Below are 22025 nucleotides of genomic sequence, written 5' to 3'. Positions count from 1 at the left end.
ACTATATTAATCGAGAGCCGAATGGAATTTTCTACCGAGATCTTACTGATCATTACTTTTCTCTTTAACTTTGTTCTTTTTCAATATATCTTTAAAACCTATGCAGTGTTCTGAGTTGTCCTTTAAAGGTCCCGATTCTTTTCCATTTCGCATGCACAGACTTACATACTAACAAGTTAGGCAAACAAAAAAGAATTGCTACTTACTCAGACAAGATAAACCAATGCACACACATACACAATGCCACGCTGCCAAACACTCACATACATATATTACTTACGCATATATATTCACAGTATGAACATTTGCACTTAGACAATTTTAAGCTTTGTGACTAATTGAAAATTCTTTACCAAACACGTGTTCGTACTATGAACATTTTCATTATTGAAAGTAACTTTTATATTTTTATCGCTTGTATAAAAAATGTTTTGCTATAAAATTTCGTTTTTCTCAATATTTTTATTTACAAAACTTTGTTTATGCAAGTTGGTGACTCTTTTATTCTCTCAATGTTTCATTTATTTCCATTTTATTTTGTTTACATAAATATATATTCTTCATTTACTCCCTTCGCCAGAACAATAACTTTGTTTACCTTCAAATTATATTTATTGTTGGTGTGGTTCTTCGCAATACCAAGACAAGAACACAGACATACACAATGCCATGCTGCCACATACTCACACACTATGAACATTTTGACCTACATAATTCTAGGCCTTGTAACTAACTGAACGTTCTTTATCTCAATTTGTTTATTTACAAAACTCAGCTTATGTTTTAGTTAGTATTTGCTATCTCGTAACTTTTCGATTCTCATTCATTGTTTCATTTATTTTTATCTATGTATATTAAAGGCAAAACAGCCATGCGCGTTTGTGTATGTCCAAGAAAGGCTTTTTGGGGGGGGGGGTCTCGAGAGGGTTACTATTTTTTAGAACTTTTTATATACTCCCTAGATTATAATATCTACGATTTGCGAATGGACATCGTCTCTACATTTATTTTTATCGACTTTTAAAAAATTCTCACTGTTCCGTCCTTTCACATGTTTGTTCATCTTTCCTGCATAAATAAAGCGAAATTCATTGAAGTAAAGCCGTCAGCGGCCTTTTGTGCTGGGATATCTTGAAAGCAATTAGCTTTGATCAATGTTGAGAAAACCCTTCATATCAGACAATTGCTATTCATTTGAGAGTTTCCTCTTTTTTAGGGGAGCTTGGTTTTCCCAATATCGTGGAGAAACAGATAAATTAAAGGGCGGAAAGCTTAACTGGCCTTTAGCCAACATTAATTTCTGCGCCTGCGTGAACTTATTCACTTAGCAAGTCAATGTTTTAATTGACATCGCTAAATTTGAACGCTTTTCACTCATATGGCTTCATGACAGGTTTTCTTTCATTTTCTTTTCCCCATTCACATCGAGGGTTCTAACACTCCCCACCCCCAAACAAACACACGTGCAACGCTGGTCAACCCCACTAGTTTTAATATAAAAGAATGGTCTCTAAATTCCGAAATATAAATTATTACGGGCTTTGTTTGGTTGTTAAATTTTTTAAATCATTATTTGCTAACCATTTGATTACTTAGCTAATTTATCAAATATTTGTTGTTAACATTTGAAATGTTTGGTTGTAACTTCTTGAGGAAATCATAAGAACAGTTAAAGTCATGCATATACAGGATAAATATTACATTTTAGATTAGAAGAAACGTACTTTCTATTCATTAGGAAAGCCAGAACGGACCCATTCTTAAGCTGCGTCCAGTCAATCTGCACGTTTCTTGAGTTGACAGCCATTTTTGTAATTGGAAGATGATAAAAAAAAGGATGACAAAAGAAATAATTCTATCATAAAGAAAAAATTTATCCAGTTAAGAATATTAAATGTAGTTGTCCTAAGCTTTGAATTGCAAGGAATTTAAGGTAAAGAATGGTAATATAAATCCAGTTAGGTTAAGCAGTTGTCATTCTCTCATGTCAAGATGAAAAGTTATGACTGAAAAAAAGACATACTAATGTATACCTATTAACCCTTATCCTCGAGTGGCCTCTGGGCCTTGATAAGTGGTGACACCCTTGTAAAAAAAAAAAAAAAGACATTCAATATATTTTATATGGTGATTCTGGTACATGATTGATTCGTTCTTATCACCTCCTGGCTATAAACATAATCGTCCAAATCTTTGTTATCATACCCAGGAAATTATGCTGGTGGTTTCCTCACTGCTTCGTTTGCCTGGAGACTTGGATAGTAATACCAGTTTCGGATTTGTTGCGGGGTTTTTCTTGGTAATCAGACGAGCAGATATTGGACTATTTCTTTTTTCTACTCGACAGGTATCAGTCCTGAGAAGGACATAGTTGATCACATCCTTCCAGGCCTTGCTTCTCAGCTTTTGGATTGAGTGAGTTCATTGTTTACTGCATTAAGCATCTTGACCAGATAATTCCGATGCTGCGGCACAGGCAATTTTGCTAGGTTACAGTGCGCCTTCTTTAGCGGCGCTGATTTGACTCTCCCAACCTTCCGACCTTGTGTCACATTTTCCTACAATGAAGTAAATATCTATCCAGTAAACTATGTCAAAAACATTGCAACATCCATGAAAATGATATTTCAAACAAAATCTTCAAAGACAGACGGACAAACGGACAAAAACTTTTATAGATGTTCTTGAGCATATTAAAAATATGTGTCTCTGTAATCTACATATTTTGTCATAAACTTTCAAGCTTTAAGTGTGGTAGACTGACGGAGATGTCATCTGAAACTAACATGTAACTTTTTTTTAAGTGTGACAGACCAATGAAAATGCCATATAATATTTAAATGTTTTAGCTTTCTAAAATATTTCAAACTAAAGTGTAATTGAATGTAATTAAATAAAAGCGCTTCTTTCTTAGAAGTGCACACTTGTGGAACTCTGTTTCGTCTGTCTGTTTCCCACCTGACTACAACTTGGATGTCTTCAAGTCAAGCATAAACAAATTCCTGATGAACCGCCCCCTTAAGTAGACACTTTATCAAATCTCAACATTAACGCACTGTACACGCAATATCCCTTATCCCCGAGTGGCTTCCGGGCCTTGATAAACGGTGACCACCTTGTAAAAAAAAAAATAATTGCCTGAACAAAACCCTATTTATCTGATTGATCAGTTCTTATCCCCCCTGGCTATAAATATAATCGTCCAAATCTTTGTGATCATATCCAGGAAATTATGCTGGAGGACTCCTTGCTGTACCAGTAGAGAATTCATTCACGGTAATCAATCCAGCAGAAATTGGACCATTTCCATGGGCTTTTATCTACTGGACCAAAGAACTAGGTGGTTACACTATACCAGGCCTTTATTTCAAACTTTTTTTAAGTGTGGCAGACTAATGAAAATGCTATATAACATTTAAGTGTTTTAGTTTCCTAAAATACTATTTCAAACTTAATAATTGTCTGAATAAAACGCTGTTTACAAGTTAAGTGATACAGGCTGAAGAAAATACTACTTCGAAGTTGACTGTGACAACCAATAAAACTGCTATTTTGCAGTTACTGATGACAGACTGATGTAAATGCTATTTAAAACTAAAGGATTTATCATTTTGAGACTAGGGTCAATAGGGACCTCCTACCTTTGCAAGAATCATCTTTCGTTATTGTTAGCTCCTTACATCAAGTGGCTTTATGCCTTGTCTGGAATGATTTCATGAAAAAAGTGACAGCTGTCCAAAATGCTATTTTAAACTTAACTGTGACAGCTACGCTCAAATAATTTTTTAAAACTTAAGTGTGACTACCCCTCCCCTCAAATGCTATTTCAAACAGAAGTGTGGTGGCCCAAATTAAATATTATTTGAAACTAGCGGCTGCGTCGTATCACACACACAAAATCGAGTACCATCAATGTTTACCCTGTGAACTCGGAGTATGGGAAATTCCCAGATGCACAAAACAAAATCACTGAAAAAAAACAAAAAATACCTTAACTAAAGGTAAGGATAATGAGTAAACTTTGGATAAAATGATGGTTAAAATTATTATGAACTTGCCAGGATTCGAACCTGGAATCTTCTGATCCGTAGTCATAAACGTTATCCATTGCATCACAAGTCCTGTCTGTATGCCGAAAGATATTACTGTGACTGTATACAGACAGTGCTAAATTCCATTGACATGGACAGGTAACTTTTTCGACAATAGCACAATCGGCCCAAAAACCCTTATTTTGGGCGTTTTGTGTGACTCAGCGTTGTTCGTTATGAACCATATATAGATAAGGACAATCTAGAAACTCACACCGTTCAAGGAAAAAAAGAATTTTTCAATTCGGTGCATCCATTCGAAAGTTCTATTAGTATACACACACACACATAAATAAATAAACATTTAGAATTTTATTAATAGTATAGATTTAAGTATTACAGACCGGTAAAAATGCCATTCCATACTTATGTATAACTGCTAAAAAATTATGCTATTTCGAATAAGTGTGATAGCCATCCTCAAATTTCAAACTAAAAAAGAACACACCATCAAAATATAGAGACAATTGGATGCATTAAAAACATAAATGCTAACCTGCAAATTGTTTGGTGTGTAAGTCATATAAATTCCACCAAACCAATTAATGTCTACTCACTGAAATTTCTGGAAGATAATATTTAGGTTATGTTTCTGAATTTTTGAGATCAGGATTGTTATTCATAATATTTGGATTCTTCAGAATTCTGTTCTTATCTTGAGTGTTATTTTCGCAACATTTCGGTCAATGTAATTTCTGACCTTCTTCAGGCATATCATGTTGAACTCGGAATCTTTCTGTTGAACAAGAATTTGCATTTTGAACAGAATGCTTTATTTAATCGATGAGGGTAGCATGCACTCGTTAGAAGTCCTAAGTATTTCACAATTGTATTTTGAATGTCTCAACCTCCAGAAGAGTGTAACTTTACAACTGTCTTTTTCCAAGTACTTTATCCACTATGGCACGGGTCCTTGCAAACATACTTAGGATTTCTACCCAGTCATGGATGACGGAATGAGAGCATGTTATTCCTGTGGGTGAAATAAAGGGCTCCATTTGAAATTCTGTGCAGATTCCTGAGTTCAACAGAAAGATTCCCAAGTTAGAGAAGATACACCTGAAAAAGGTTAGAGGTTACATCACATAAAAAGTTGTAAAAATAACACTGAAGATGAGAACAGTAGTCCAAAGAATCCAAATAATATGAATGTTGAGAAAGATGACAACAAGGAAAAACTGCATCTGATAATAAGATTGCAATCAAAGACCTGGCATCATCTTGTAGATGACTTCCTTTGTTGATTGCTTATTTATTTCTCTTTGTTTACCATATTCCAATGACACATGAATGTCCTAACAGCTTTTTATGATTCTGACATTCTGTCTCCTTCTTGAAGCCATCACTCAAATGTCAGCTCTTCTTATCTTCATCTGATTTTGGGTAGACCAGAATAAATATAATAGACATTTTTATCTTAGAATTAAAAATAAATAAATAAAATCTTTAGTTCATATCAAACTCTTGTCTTTTGATTCATGTTTGCAAAAACATAAAATATAGATATTATGTAGATTCGTAAAAGGAAATCATTTGCCTTCATGGTAAGTAGATAACAATCGAAAACAAACAAATATAACCATTGTCTCTATTTGTGGATTATTCAAAATACAAAATTATTGTGAATCTATCAAAAGCAAACAAACAAATAAAAGCAGATAAACAAACCTGAAGAAAACGTTGTCCAAACAATAGCGATACATGCATATTCGACCAACTACCACATCGAAAACGTGGAAATGTGCATACAAGCGTATATTGTCTATAAGGTCATGTGCATGGCTTTCAATGGCTCCTATTTTGATGGCATAGCCCAAAAACCAACACAATCAAGGGGCACATAACTATGAATGCTTTCTCAAGAACGAACATTTTTTTAAACTTTTATTCACCCCAAGTAGGGCACACAACCACTGTAATCTAAGGTATTATTGTAATTAGGAACTAGATTTATAAGGGGCATCTAAAGTGGGGAGGTGAGTAGCAAGATGTTTGTTCATGTTCCGTTTAAATCTCTGCAAGTTAACATAGTCTGGGAACAGGGAAAGGATTCCAAAGTCAAGCAAGGAAAGAAGCTGTTAGAGTAAAAAGTCTTCCAGTATCTGGGGACCTCTACAGTAAAAGGGTGGGATTTTGCTGCCAATCAGAGTTTGTTGGAGAAATTTATGTTAAAGAGGTACAAGTGCATTAAGGGGGGGGCAACAGTCACAGAAAGTTCTTTACTGGGGACATTATAGCAAATATAGAAACACTGGAACAAAAATTGTTATTAACAGCCCAAAACTCACTATTCACAATGCAGTGAAGCCATACGGAACTGCTTGGCCCATTTGACTTGTCTGTGCATGATATGTGCCAGGAATCATTAAGACGTTCAATGCTAGACGTTTTTAAGCATCAGGATTAACTCCAGTTCTGTTACATTAAAGAACACACTTTGATCATGAGATCATTACCTAAAAGTGTGAATTAAAATATGTAATAATATAGAACATAAATTCTAAGCATTTATTCCTCTCATATAACACTACTTATCTTTATTTCTCATCTAGCATAGAAAGTTATCTTGTCGGATTTTCAAAACCAGACCCAAATAGTATTAAGGCTGACAAATCAACCTTTATTTTTGACTAGCCAATTTTCATTTCTTATTGTTTTACCATGTTATTGGCTGTATAATATTGTACTTTGCTACAATACGAGGTGCCTTCAATAAGTTTCAAATCTTTTTTGTGCAGGCATTTAAAATTATCATAGAATCGTGAAAATTCAGTATGTTATTGCAAAAAAATTTATGAGATGACTGACCAATTTTATGATTTCAGGTTCAAATGAACAGCTACAGCAGAAATTGGAATACAACCTGCTAAAGCCTGATTGTCACAGCTGGTTAATTTCAAAAATGCAATCTGGACACGAGGACACTTTAGAAGAACGACATGCAGTAAAATTCTGTTTTAAACTTCGAAAAAAAATGCCACAGAAACGTATGGAATGTTTTAAACTTTGAAAAAAAAATGCCACAGAAACGTATGGAATGTTTTAAACTTCGAAAAAAAATGCCACAGAAACGTATGGAATGTTTTAAACTTCGAAAAAAAATGCCACAGAAACGTATGGAATGTTTTAAACTTCGAAAAAAAATGCCACAGAAACGTATGGAATGTTTTAAACTTCGAAAAAATGCCAGAGAAACGTATGGAATGTTTTAAACTTCGAAAAAAATGCCAGAGAAACGTATGGAATGTTTTAAACTTCGAAAAAAATGCCACAGAAACGTATGGAATGTTTTAAACTTCGAAAAAAAATGCCACAGAAACGTATGGAATGTTTTAAACTTCGAAAAAATGCCAGAGAAACGTATGGAATGTTTTAAACTTCGAAAAAAAATGCCACAGAAACGTATGGAATGTTTTAAACTTCGAAAAAAATGCCACAGAAACGTATGGAATGTTTTAAACTTCGAGAAAAAATGCCACAGAAACGTATGGAATGTTTTAAACTTCGAAAAAAAATGCCACAGAAACGTATGGAATGTTTTAAACTTCGAAAAAAAATGCCACAGAAACGTATGGAATGTTTTAAACTGCTTTTGAACCATCTTGCATAAATCGAACATCAGTTTTTGAGTGGCATAAGAGATTCGAGGAAAGCAAGGAGTCTGTGAGAGATGATCAGAAGTGTGAAAGAAGTAAGAAAGTCAGAACACCAGAGTTAATTGGTCAAATAAAGAATTTAATGGATAAGGACTGTTGTATGTCTATAGAGACAATAAGTGTACAGGTTGATGTCAGTGTGTGAATGTACACACAATTATTTGTGGGGAAGTGAAGATGCAGACAATTTGTGCAAAGTTTGTCCCAAGGGTGCTCAGTGAAGATCAGAAAATAAGACCTCATGGGCATCAAGACAGTTCCTTACTATGCCTATAGACCAGACCTTGCTTTCTGTGATTTTTGGTTATTCCCTAAGCTCAAGTAAAACCTTAATGGTTGTCGTTATGAGACAATTGAGGCGATAAAAGAGACTGAGGCAGAATTTGGGCAAGAGCCTTTTCCTCGGCCTTTGGGCTGGGATCAAAGCATCTATTCTTTGTTTTTCTTCTACTTTTACCAATGAAATTGCATATAGATATTTATATTCATATTTTTAACCATTCTATGAATAGAGTGTGCTCCACCAAAGTTGTCAACAAATTTTAGAAAGATAATTTATATTGTTCATTTAATAGAAAAAAAAATTGCACCATTTGTTTTCCAATGTTTTCATTTCAATCTTACGAAATAAGGATGTGATTTGCTCCTATTCAAATTAAAAATATTCTATCTAAAAAATCTTTGGTTTGTTTCCTATGAAAATTGAAAAAATGCCCCTTGAATTTAGCAAAAATTGTCCGTTTATTTTTATTTTTTTACAAATATCTAAAAATAGTTATCAGTTTTTCGCCAAAAATAATGATTCAGGCATGATTCAGGTTGTTAAAAATAATCCTCCAAATGATATTCAATAGTGAGGCCTCAGCTTGCAGGCTTTGGGGAGTGTGGAGCCACCCTTTAATTGCTATTGCTCCCAGGTCCACTCTGACCCAGAGTGGTAGTACCTGTTAGGGTCCTAACTATTGGTTAAATAGAAACCGACTTGAAAAAAAACAACAAATATATTCTATTAAAAAATTGTTCTTCAAAATCACTGAATTCGGCATTAAATAACCTGAAAAGGGTTGATATGCCGTAAAACAAAAACAATCAACCAAATGATAAAAAAAAATTGCTTCCAAACCAACCAAAAGCTGTGATCAGTCAAGGCAAAACAGTGGTAGTTTCAGGGGGAGACAAGTCGTGTTTTACTTGTTTCTGATCTTTTTCGTCCAGTTTTTTTTTTTAATTCTCTTGTATATTTTAAATTTGCAATTTGATACTCCTGATTTCAAAGGAAAAATGTTAATTATTTTACATCAATTATTTCTATTGATTAAAAACATGTATGTATTTAGCATTTATTTTTACATTCAAACGATTTTGAATACTAAAGTCGACAACTTTTTCCTTTTAAATCCTTTTATGTATTTTTCTGATATGTATTTTGATATTTATTGATTTATTTTCATCAAGAGAATTCTTGTAAATAATTTATATTTCCCTAAATGATACTGCAGAGGTTAGTTAATAAATAAGGTGAATGCTACAATGAAAAATATTTTCTTTTACTTTGTTTAATTTTTCAGTATAATCCATATTCTTTTTTATTTATATAAGGCATATTGACACTTGGAACGAGGTTACTATTTAAGATTGCGTCTAACAGGAGACTTAAGTTGAACAGCAAATTAAACTTCTGCAGGGACAGACAGGGAAGCAGGAAACATGGAAGGAATTCCTAACAAAGCAGGAAGTCTATCAGTTTGATGAAAGAAGCTATTAGAGTAGAAGGCTTTGCGACATCTAGGAACCTGATATTAGTGGAAGATCCTGACCCCCCCCCCCTGAAAATGGATTACTCAGACTAAAAAGCAGTGACCTGGAGGAGAAAGTTAGTCACTATGACATTCAAAATACGTTCGATTGTCAATATCTTATTTGTTACATTGTAACGTTTTACCATAAACTTGTTATAACTTAATCTGTGTGTTGAGTCTCATTATTTTATATTGATTATATTTACCCAGTGATATATTAGAACCTCAACAGAAAAGTGGTGGAATTTTGCTGCTTGTCAGGTTAGTGGGGAGTTTGTGTATTGAGAGGGCACAAGTGCTATGAGTTCATCAAAGCACATTCCATTAAAGTATTTGTAAAATATACACAAGGATGCAACAGTGTGGCGATGGGACAGGGGTCGGAGCTTGGCTGATAATGTAAGGCCTATTAGACTTGAGACTCTGTTTTGGAGCATCTCTGCAAGTGAGAGACTAGTGATAGATGCATCAGCTAAGATGTGGTAGCAGTGCTCCATGCATGAGTGAATTATAGCTTTGTAAAGATATAGGATAATCTCTGGTGTGAGTAATTTTCTAGTATGGTAGAGGGAGCCTACCTTTATAAAGATATATTTAAAACAATTTTTTTTTCTTTCAGAATTGATATCTTTGGATTGATTGATTAACCATGTTCTAATTGTGTTCTCCACTTGATTTTGAGAACCTAATGATAAGGTAAGTTCTTTTTATTTTTTCTTATTTTGTTCGAGCTGGGGATGGGAAATCCTACCAGATGCCAGACACTCACATGCTATCTCAGGCATTCCAATCAAAAGATCTTTTTTAAGATTCTACTAAGTGCAATTGTTTACATCTCTTTTACATTTGATTCCCAGGTATATTTGCATAGTAGTTTTTTTTAAATTCTTTTTAATAAGTCTGAGTGCTCCTATAATTACTGAAATGATGGAGATCTTCCTAAGATTCCAGTTTCTTTTTATGCCGTAATAAGATCTTGGTATTTCGTTATCATTTGCCCTCCTAGCTCTGTTTAACTCAATGTCATTGGTCACACTAACTTCTACTATGGTTGATGTTTTTTCTTCTAATCCAATATCACTATGCCAGGTGTAATAGCTCGGTTTTCTATATATGTAATAGTAGGAAGTGGGTAGCCATTGTGAATAGTGTATCATTCATACTTTCTAGTATATTAGCAGTTCATCCCGGCTTTTCTCGGGCCGTATGTACTATTAATAACTTTATATGCATATGTATGAATTAAAAAGTGTTCATTTGTATGGTAATGCCTTTCTATAAAATAGACTTCCATAATTAATTAATTTTATCGTTATTTCCATGGCAGGTGCTCGTCTGAACTCCAATCTCTGGTCCCCCCCTCGCCAATCTTTCACGAAAAACACCCGTCTAGCTGAATCCACAGTGAAAAATTTCCCCCACTCTTTATCTGTGCCTAAATCAAAACAAAGCTTCTTTCTTAGAACTGCACTCTGTTCCGTCTGCCTGCTTCCCACCTAACTACAACTTGGATGTCTTCAAGTCCAACGTTAACAAATTCCTAATGAACCGCCCTCTTAAGTAAACACTTCATTAAATCTCCACACTAACGTACTGTACTTGCAGTAACCCTTATCCCTGAGTGGCTTCCGGGCCTCTTAAGTAAACACTTCATTAAATCTCCACACTAACGTACTGTACTTGCAGTAACCCTTATCCCTGAGTGGCTTCCGGGCCTTGATAAGTGGTGACCACCGTGTAAAAAAAAAAAAAAAATTACCATAGAGAAAAGTTGCTATAGACCGCAGAGGTCAAATTTATTTTTTACTTTGACCCTAATTTTGACCCCTTAACATTTATTGTTTTGTGCTCAAATCACATTATAAAGTTAGATCCATGTCCAAGTAACCTATATCTAAAATTTCAAGTGTTTAGACCCAAAATTGTCGGAGGAGTTTGGTAGAGTTTTCAAAGGTCAAATCGTTGAACTTTGACCACTTGACAGCCAAATTTCTGGCCGAAACCCGATTTAAAAGATTTTCCCAAATCCCATTACCCCTTATCTACAAATCTCGAGTCTGTAGTCCGAAAATTGATCGATTTATTGTGTAGGGAAATGTACACAGACAGAGAGACACTTTCAATTTATATATATATAGATAGATGTTCCCAAGACTTGCTGCTACATTCGACATTCAACTTTTACAGATAATTTAGTGCCAATAGTTACACACTGCATTGTGTTGCATTGTATGGCAGACGTTTCCCAGCAGAATCTTACAGCTGGATGTCAGGTGACTCATATTCTTTACGTCTGTGTGGCAGAACCTGCACATGATTGCTAAGACCACTCATTGTTTTAGAGAGTGGACCTAGCTTCCCTTATTTTGCCCTTTAGTCCTCATATGTTTCTGACAAATGGGGAAGAATTGCTGTTTTCTGGATCAGGATCTATCCATCTATCACACTTAATTTTCGTTAGTTTTTGACCTCAAAGTAGTAATTTTTAGCTCCTTACAGCAGTGGCTTCATGCGTTGTCTGAAGCGATTCTCAAATAAAAGAAGCATTGGTTACCAAGCCTTGATCTTGCACAGACATTATTATCCTCTCCTGATCATAATGTAGTAATCCTCTTTTTATCCAGTATTGGGTTTTGTTTATCTATAATATATTCCTGGATCAGTTCATTATGTGTAGTAGTGTTTGCTGTACCAACAGAAATTTGGTATTTTTCTGCAATATCTTTTGTTACAGTGCTTCAGCCAAAAATCAACGGAATCCGTCATAACAAGTGTGCTTATCATTATACACCTGCTTTTTTCTGTCTTTATCTGGAATATTATTATTTTTTTTTTTCAATAATTTGTAAACACTTATTTTACTAAAACATGATTCTTCGTAGAAAACATATATACTTCTACAAATATGAATGTTTATGAAGAGCAGAAAGTTAAATCTTGAGTTTACTGGAAGTAGTTCAGGGGTATTGCTTATTGAACGCCCCTCGTGTACAATCAAGAGTTTATTAATGTTCTTAGTAAATGTGTAAGTATGAATATCTAGACATTCTAGAAACAGATTCCATCAAATCAACAAAGATGAAAGAGATGATTAAAAATAATATCTGATAAGAACAAGAATGCTGATTGAAATAAATTTTATATTAAAATCCTAACAAAATGTATAAATACTTTCGTTGTATACCGAGTAAAATACTCTAAATCATCAAAAATTGGACAAAAGAATAATCCAAGGTGCGAAAGAAAGTAGAAAGTGAATCTTATTATTTTATTTTCGGCAACAATCCTTGCTTTCCTTAGTTTTGTCTTTTACTTTTCACATTCATTAAGTATGGTTTCTGACAAAGGAGGAAAAATTACTGTTTTCTGAGTTGGAATCTATCCATATAACACTTATCAGTTAGTTTTTGACCTTGAAGTGGTATTTTTATTTTAGCTCTTTACATCAAGTGGCTTCTTGTCTTGTCTGGAGAGATTTTCATAAAATTCATATATATATATATATATATATATATATATATATATATATATATATATAATAAGAAATGCATTGGCACTTGGAAAGCATCATTTCATACTTGAACTGTATTATATAAATTTGAAAGCCAAATAGCTATGCTTGTGTTTTTCTCTAATATATATATATATATATATATATATATATATATATATATATATATATAGATAGATAGATATATAGATAGATATATAGATATATAAGCGAGATAAGATACTGATAGAATTCAGATGAAAATCCTGATAGATATTACTTGAAGTAATACTTTCAAGGACATCCTAGCCAAAAAGGAAAAGCTCAATTTTAAAGAATAGAGCAATATATAAGTTCCGTGGTATCAACTTCTCTTTTCGTATAATTTTCTCCATATGATTATCCACACCCACCCAAAAACCATTTTCAATAATTGTGCTGAAAAGCAAAATAGCGTCCATATGCAGCTGAACATTTTTCTAACTGCATTTTATTTCCTCTGATGATATGAGCCATTGTTGAAGATCCATGGATTAAGGAAATTAAAATAACCCTTCTATATATTTCTTTGTCAAGCAATAAATTCTTAACTCGAATATATGCCTCTATATGTTGTTTTTTCAGAATTTAAAATTAAACCACGAAGCTTATATATATATATATATATATATATATATACATATATATATATATATAGTTTGCATTTCTTAGCCAAAAAAAGATGTGATGGCAGATTCTGTTTAAGCATGTAATGTTTTGATGCTCTGCTATTTCGAACAACCCCAGAACAGATGTTTTTCTTAGATGAAAATTATTCTGTCTAAATCTAATCATAAACAGTGACGAATAAAAAGTTATTAAAATAAAATTCTGAAAAAAATATCATTTTGCTCTCTTATCCTCTTACTATGTCTCTGCTCACTCATTGGAACCCAACATACAACTAACGTTCGAAAAGTCAGTCAGCGATTTCCTATTTTTCAGAAATTTTTTTTACTGTTACTCCTCTGTTAGCCAGAATGAGAGCTGCACGACATTGGATTTCTAGAGGACTCTGATTTTGTTGACCAGGTCGCTCTTTTATAATTTTGGATAATTTGGCATCGGCTTGTTAGATTTGGGGTTTAAAACAATTTTCATTGGTTGGAAAATATTGGGTTTAAACGTGCCTCTGAAAATTCTATTTGCTTTTGGAAATGGAGAAGAGATCGTATCTCAATGAAATGGAAAAACAAAGAATTCAGGTGGTCGTTCATCCCCCTCTCAGTACAGGCCAATAAGTCTCCTGTGCGTCATGAGTAAGTTGCTGGAATCTGTGTTAAATAGAGAAGTAATCAACCATCTCAGCAAAAATAACCTTCTTAGTGACACACAATATGGTTTCCGTTCTGCTAGATCTACAGCAGATGTGCTTACAGTTATATCTCATAGAATTAGCGAATCTGTCGACAGAGGCAACCTTTCTAGGGCAATTGCTCTTGACATATCTAAGCCCTTTGATATGGTATAGCTGAAAATGTCTTCTCAATTATTAAATCATTTCTCTCTGATAGGTTCATAAGAGTAGTAGTTGATGGGCAAAAATCAGAAGCTCACAGTATTAATGCTGGAGTCCCTCAGGGGTCCATCCTTGGCCCAGCTCTTTTCCTGATCTACATTAATGATCTCCCAAATCACATCCTTACATCATTCGTAGACATTTTTGCTGACGACACTACCATCTATGGTAGCACATCTAAGACAGTAAACGACCAAGTTCTCTCCGATTCTCTCTCCTCTGATCTTGATCACGTAGTACAATGGGGAAAGGAATGGCTGGTTACTTTTAATACATCTAAAACCAAGCTTCTATCTTTACATCATCAACGTTCTGATCCCCATCTGGCATCAATTAAAATGAATGGCTCTCGTCTTGGGGAGGCCTCAAGTTCTGACAGGCTTCTGGGCTTGACCTTTACTCCTGATCTTAAATGGAATACGTACATCAAATATGTTGCCAAGGCCGCTGGAAAAATGGTCGGATCCTTCTATCGATCCAGTAGATATCTCACTGCTGATGCAATTCTCTATCTATATAAGAGCCAGATACGTCCAAGGATGGAATACTGTTGCCACATCTGGGCAGGAGCTGCTAGAAAAGACTTGTCCTGCCTTGATAGGGTTCAAAATAGACTTCGTGGCCTGGTGGGAGATGTCCTTTTTTCTTCGCTGCAACCTCTATCTCACAGAAGAGATGTTGCGAGTTTGTCTCTGCTTTATCGTTATTTTCATGGAAAGTGTTCATCTGAGCTTCAATCTATGGTCCTCCCTCGCCAAACTTTCACAAGAAACACTAGACTAGCTGAAAACACTATCAATAATTTCCCCCACTCTTTATCTGTACCTAAACCTAAACATAGATTCCATGATCAAAGCTTCTTTCTTAGAACTGCACGCCTGTGGAATTGTCTTCCGTTTTCCTGCTTTCCAGCTGTCTATAATATGGTTGTCTTCAAGTCCAACGTGAACAAGGTTCTGATGAGCCATTCCACTTAAGTTAACAAATTTACCGAACTTCCATTACTATCGATTACTATATTGTCCTTTTGACTACTCTACACTCTTTAACCCTTATCCTGGAGTGGCCTATCGGCCTTGATAGGTGGTGACGCCTATGTAAAAAAAAAAAAAAAGATGATGGCTATTTAAGCCAGTTGTATTTTAGCATTCATTTGAATCGCACCTCACTCTTCCCAAATATTAATCATTAATTTACATCACTGTAGTTGTGTTTACCATTGTCTTCATCTTGAATAATATTCCATCTGTAGAAAATTTAACCAATTTTTAGATATTTGTGAACAGGATCCATTATTTTGGGTATGTTTAACATTGTGACTTTTATTTATTTTGAATATTATTTTGATTTTCCTTAATCCACTAGGTTCTATTGCAATATTAATATGACACAATATAATTTATTCTTAAAATCTATGCGATAATAGATAATAGTACTGCTTACTACATGATTATGCTGAAGAAAAATAAAATTCATCTATATTCACCAACTTCTCTCCAAGAGTCGTTGGAAACCTTTTAAAAGTTCTTGTGAAATTTGCTAAAATTCTACTTGTTGGATGATGTACGAACTTATACAAATGAGCCTTGCAATAGTAAACCACTAAATTATTGCCAAAAGTGCAGTGTAATTCTTTGCTCCTTGCAATAATGTGTAAATTTTATCTTGAATGTATAGCCTATTTAATTTCCTAAATCGTTTTTCCTTTCAATTTGTGTGTTCTAACCCATTTTCAGTCATTACAAAAAGTTTCAACTCAATCGTAAAAAAGAATTAGATACCCTAGGATTTAATGGATTAAACAAATCCATTTATAAAATATCTATACTCCTATAAATTTGAGTTGTTTTGTGTATTGATATTCATATTAAAAACCCTTTCTTCTATTTATTTAAAAAGAAAATACAACTTTGTTATATATGGGTCGTGGAATTGCATTCATCTGCAAAAGAGTTAGCTAATTTGCATATTCTTTTAAACATTCATTTTAATTAATTCCCTATTAGTTTTTTCGTTTTTTTTATGGGATGATCATCTTTAGTAGAGTATTACGTGTAATTATATTCATGCAGATACTCTACATAATTTATACTTGCATAAAATGTTATAGTATATATAAACCTCTTTCTATATATATTTATGTATGCATATATATATTTATTTAAAAACATTTGCCTACCAATCGCCTCTGTCAGTTTTTGGTCTACAAACATGAAACTTAATATATAGGGTATTTCAACCCATGCGAAAATTTATATTTGGGTTTTAGCTGGGGAAAATCGGTGCAAAAGTGTGAAAATTAAAAAAAAAGGAATTTGTGAAAGTCGAACGACAGCATTATGAATATGCATGCGTAGCGTAATAGTTACTTTTTCATGTTTTAATTTTTAGCCTTGCAGCAAACATGTCTTCATAGCTCAGACATTAACGTTAAAGGAAAAAGTAAATCATAAGCTAAATGTTTTGATTTCGATTCCTGGTGGTGGCACACGAGTCTTTTTTTTTTTTTTTTAACTTTTAAAATCATTACTAATTATTGGACCCCGTATAACATAATAATAAATATGAAATCTGCATTAATCAAAATATCATATTTAAGCGTACTTTACGACCGGGCAATGCCGGGCGGCCTGCTAGTCTTTTAATAAAACTTGCTTCTCCGTACACAACACACATTTTTCTTTTCATCCAGAAAAATATGATGACAAAGCTCTGTCTGATTTACTATTTCAAACAACCTTAAAACAATAATTCTCCTGGATTAAAATCCGTATTATTTGGATTCTTCAAAATATGGTTCTCATTTTGAGTGCATTTCCACAACGTTTCGGTCAATGTAACCTCTGACCTTCTTCAGGTGTATCTGGTCGAACTTAGGAATCAGCACAGAATTTTAAACATAAGCTTTTATTTAATAATAAACTTGTATTTTTGAACCTTCAATCGGCAGTAGATTGTAACTTTATAGATAAATTTTACCGAGTACTTTATTCACTACACCATGGATGGCATAGTAGATAAAGTACTTGGTAAACTTCAGTTGTACAGTTACACTCTTTTGCAGGTTGAATGTTCAATTCTCATCACAGGCAGCACTAGAAATACAATTGCAAATTACTTCTTTTAGACTCCTCGGCCTAACGTTTACAGGGAATATGAACTGGAATAGATACATTGAGAGCATTGCCAAGGCTGCTGCAAGGAAGGTTGGCTCCCTCTACCGTGCTAGAAAACTACTTACGCCTGCCAGTATCCTATACCTCTATAAGGCAACCATTCGCCCATGTATGGAGTACTGTTGTCACATCTGGGCTGGTGCATCTGCTGCTTGTCTCTCGCTTCTGGACAGGGTTCAAAAAAGAGTCGCCAAGCTGATAGGTCCTGAACTGTCATCTAGGCTTCAACCTCTGTCCCATCGACGAGATGTTGCATCCCTCTGCCTGTTCTACAAATACTTTAATGGTGAATGCTCTGACGAACTGCAAACACTTGTACCTTCCCGACGTAACTACCCCCGACAAACCCGACAAGCTACTAAGTCTCATCCCTTTACAGTAGAGATCCCTAGGTGCAAGAAAGCCTTTTACTTCAATAGTTTCTTCCCCAGAACTGCGGGTCTTTGGAACTCCCTTCCGGGATTCTGCTTTCCCAACTGCAATGATATGCAGAAGTTCAAGTGTAATGTTAACAAACATCTTTCTACTCTTCTTCCTTCATAATGACCCCGCTAATTAATTCCCTAATAGTAGCCCCCTGCTTCAAAGTGGCACTGTGCCTTGTTTGGGGTGAAAATTGAATAAAAAAAAAACAAAAACTTAAGACTTCTAACCGTGGAACAAGAGTATACTATTTGTGTGTATTAAAGGGTTTCATTCGAAATCCCTTGCAGATTCACGAGTTCAACAAGATACACCTGAAGAACATCGGAGGTTACATCGACCGAAACGACCGAAACGTTGTGAAAATATCACTCAAGATAAGACCAGTAGTTCGAAGAATCCATATAATAAATCCTCATTCCAAAAATTCATAAACAAGGATTAAAATTATTTTTCTATAAACTAATCCCAGATACTGTTTTTTTTTTTTTTTTACACAGTGATCACCACTTATCAAGGCCCGGAAGCCACTCAGGGATAAGGGTTATTGCAAGTACATTACGTTAGTGAGGAGATTTGCTGAAATGTTTACTTAAGGGGGCGGTTCATTAGGAATTTGTTAACATTGGACTTGAAGACAACCAAGTTGTAGTCCGGAGGGAAGCAGGCAGACGGAACAGAGTTCCACAGGCATGTAGTTCTAAGAAAGAAGCTTTGTTCATGGAATCTGCGTTTTGATTTAGGCACAGATATAGAGTGGGGGAAATTTGTCACAGTGGATTCAGCTAGACGGGTGTTTTTCGTGAAAGATTGGCGAGGGGGGACCAGAGATTGGAGTTCAGACGAGCATCTGCCATGGAAATAACGATAAAACAAGGACAGGCTCGCAACGTCTCTTCTGTGGGAGAGAGGTTGCAGGGTAGAGAAAAGGGCATCCCCCACTAAGCCACGAAGTCTATTTTGTACTCTGTCAAGGCAGGATAGGCTGTTTTTAGCAGCTCCTGCCCAGATATGGCAACAGTATTCCATCCTTGGACGTACTTGGCTTTTATATAGATAGAGAATTGCATCCGTAGTGAGATATCTTCTGGAGCGGTAGAAGGATCCCACCATCTTTCCAGCGACCTTGGCAACAGACTTGATGTACGTGTTCCATTTCAGATCAGGAGTAAAGGTCAAACCCAGAAGCTTGTCAAAACACGGGGTCTCACCCAGACGAGAGCCATCCATCACAATTGATGCCAGATGGGGATCAGAGCGTTGATGATGTAAGGATAGCAGTTTGGTTTTGGATGCATTAAAGGTAACCAGCCACCTCTTCCCCCACTGAACCACGCGCTCGAGATCAGAGGAGAGAGAATCCGAGAGAACTTCGTCATTTACAGCCTTTGATGTGTTGCCGTAGATGGTCGTGTCATCAGCATAGATGTCAACGAATGATTTAAGTATGTGTTTAGGGAGGTCATTGATGTAGATCAGGAAGAGAGTTGGGCCCAGGATTGACCCCTGAGGGACTCCAGCATTTATATTGCAGGCCTCCGATTTTTGTCCATCTACCACTACTCTTATGAGCCTATCGGAGAGAAATGATTTTTTCCAGTTATACCGTAGCTGGAAATCTTGTGAAGTAGACCCTTATGCCATACTGTAAAGTTTAAGCTTATTTTTAAAAAGTTGGAAAAAAAAACATTTATTGCCCCCCCCCCAATACAAATCATCATATTTATTGAATGATCCATATGTCAATCATATCAGTTGTATCTTCAGTTTGTAAAGGAATGTTGCCGAAATTAGATTGTAACGTTTAATGCCGCCAAGACTAAGCTTATTTCTTTTAATACTTACAAGAAACCTTCTCAACTACTGATTGCCATGGCCACGTGAAGTACTTCTCTCAAGCTCCTAAGCTTAACATTCATAAACAACATGAATTGGAACAAATTAAAGGTAATTGCCAAGGCTGCTGCAAGGAAGGTGGGCTCTCTCTACCATGCTAGATAGTATCCTGTATCGCTACGAAGCCACCACTCGCCCATGTATTGAGTCTTGTTGTCATATCTGGGTAGGTGCATCTGCCACGAGTCTCTCGCTCCTCGATAGAGTTTTTTAAAAATACCACCAACCAAATAGGTCCAGAATTCTGTCCCATCGTTGAAATGCGGTATTCTTGTACTTGTTTTATAAGTATTTTAATGAGTGTTTTGATGATAAGTATTTTAATGGTAAGTATCTTAATGATAAGTGTTTTAACAAGTATTTTAATGGTAAGTATTTTAATGGTAAGTATTTTAATGATAAGTATTTTAATGATAATTGTTTTAATAAGTATTTCAATGATAAGTGTTCGGATGCAACTATTTGGACAACCTTAAAACAATATTTCTCCTGGATTAAAATTCGTACTATTTGGATTCTTCAAAATATCGTTCTCATTTTGAGTGTATTTCCATAACGTTTCGGTCGATGTAAACTCCAGCCTTCTTAAGGTGTATCCGGTTGAACTTAGGAATCTGATGACAATACCCTCAACAAACCGGACAAGCAACAAAATTCCACCCTTACACTGTAGAGATCCATAGATGCTGTAAGCTTTCTACTCAAATAGCTTCTAACTCGAACTGCTAGACTTTGGAATTTTCTCCTGGGTCCCTGCTTTCTTGACTGTACTGACATGCAGAAGTTCACATGTAATGTGAACAGACATCTCACTGCCCAACTCCCTATATAGTATCCCGGCAAATCTGGTCCCTATTAGTAACCCTTACAACTTAGTGGTTTATTTGGGGTGAAAAACAGTAAAAAAAATTGCTGACAGACCTGAAGCAATATGAAACTATCATTTGGCATCATCAGTTGTATAATTTTTTTTTTTTAATTTGTTTCTTTAAATAGTAATTTACGGTTTATTCAATAAATAAGATGAATACTACTATGAAATTACCCAAGAAAACCATTTTTTTATGCATTTCATTTTTCAGTATAATGCACATGTTTCTTTTACACTTTTTAACCCTAAGCAAAGCATATTGGCACTTGGAAAGTAAGGCGCTACTATTTGGGATTATGTCTAACAGGGAACTGTACAGAATTGAGCAGTGACATGGACATTTACATTACATTTAAACTTCTGCAGATTAGTGCAGTCATGGAAACAGAAAACAGGGAGGGAATTCCAACGTTCAGCAACGTTTCTCAGGGAAGAAACTAGTGGAAGGCTTTCCGGCATTTAGGAACCTCAATCATGAAGGGGTGGGATTTCTCTGCTTGTCGGGTTAGTCGGGAGTATATACATCAAAGAGGGGAGTACAAGTTCTATGACTTCATTCAATTGAAGTACTGGTAAAACAGGTAAAAGGATGCAACATCGTGGCGATAAACAAAAGTTGGAGATTGGCACTTATTAGACTTGAGACTCCTTTTGGACCCTGTCTTTTATGAAGCAAGTTTAATTTCAAACGTAGCCGAACGTGTCATAATAGATGTAATGTTTGCATTTAACTTTCTTTTATGAGGACAGATGAAACGCTTGTTAGCCTCAGTGAGGAATCGCTTAGAGATGGTATCTCCATAAAAATACTGACGTCAAGAAGGACACCTATAACATGTCTGCCTTGTTTAATTACGAAATGTCTATAAAGCTAATCCAAACAACCGTGTAAATGGGACTGGAACTAATTTTAGCGAAGGTGACACGCACGATAAGACTTATGTTAGAGATAGACATAGTCAGACCATTAACAAATTATCGGCTCAATGCAAAAGTTTTATTGGTTTGTAGAAGGGAAATTTAAAACCATTGTAATTTATTTTATGCATGTTAAACATATCACCA

The 22025-nt window shown here is 35.0% G+C and overlaps 1 protein-coding gene across 1 annotated transcript in view; it reads left to right on the top strand.

Annotated features, from left to right (window-relative positions):
• The window catches only part of LOC145291908 (calmodulin-binding transcription activator 2-like), a 2646613-nt gene that overhangs the window by 1448343 nt on the left and 1176245 nt on the right, over positions 1 to 22025 (top strand). Inside the window, exon 7 of the mRNA XM_080137770.1 lies at positions 10166 to 10242. The gene's annotated coding sequence lies outside the window, so the exon portion shown is untranslated. The remainder of the gene's footprint in view (positions 1 to 10165; positions 10243 to 22025) is intronic.

This window comes from Euprymna scolopes, chromosome 2 (assembly GCF_053919585.1).
Source record: "Euprymna scolopes isolate OS-2025 chromosome 2, ASM5391958v1, whole genome shotgun sequence".
Classification (NCBI taxonomy): domain Eukaryota; kingdom Metazoa; phylum Mollusca; class Cephalopoda; order Sepiida; family Sepiolidae; genus Euprymna; species Euprymna scolopes.
The sequence above is the reverse complement of the archived record's forward strand: the minus strand, read 5'-3'. Positions and strand labels throughout refer to the sequence as shown.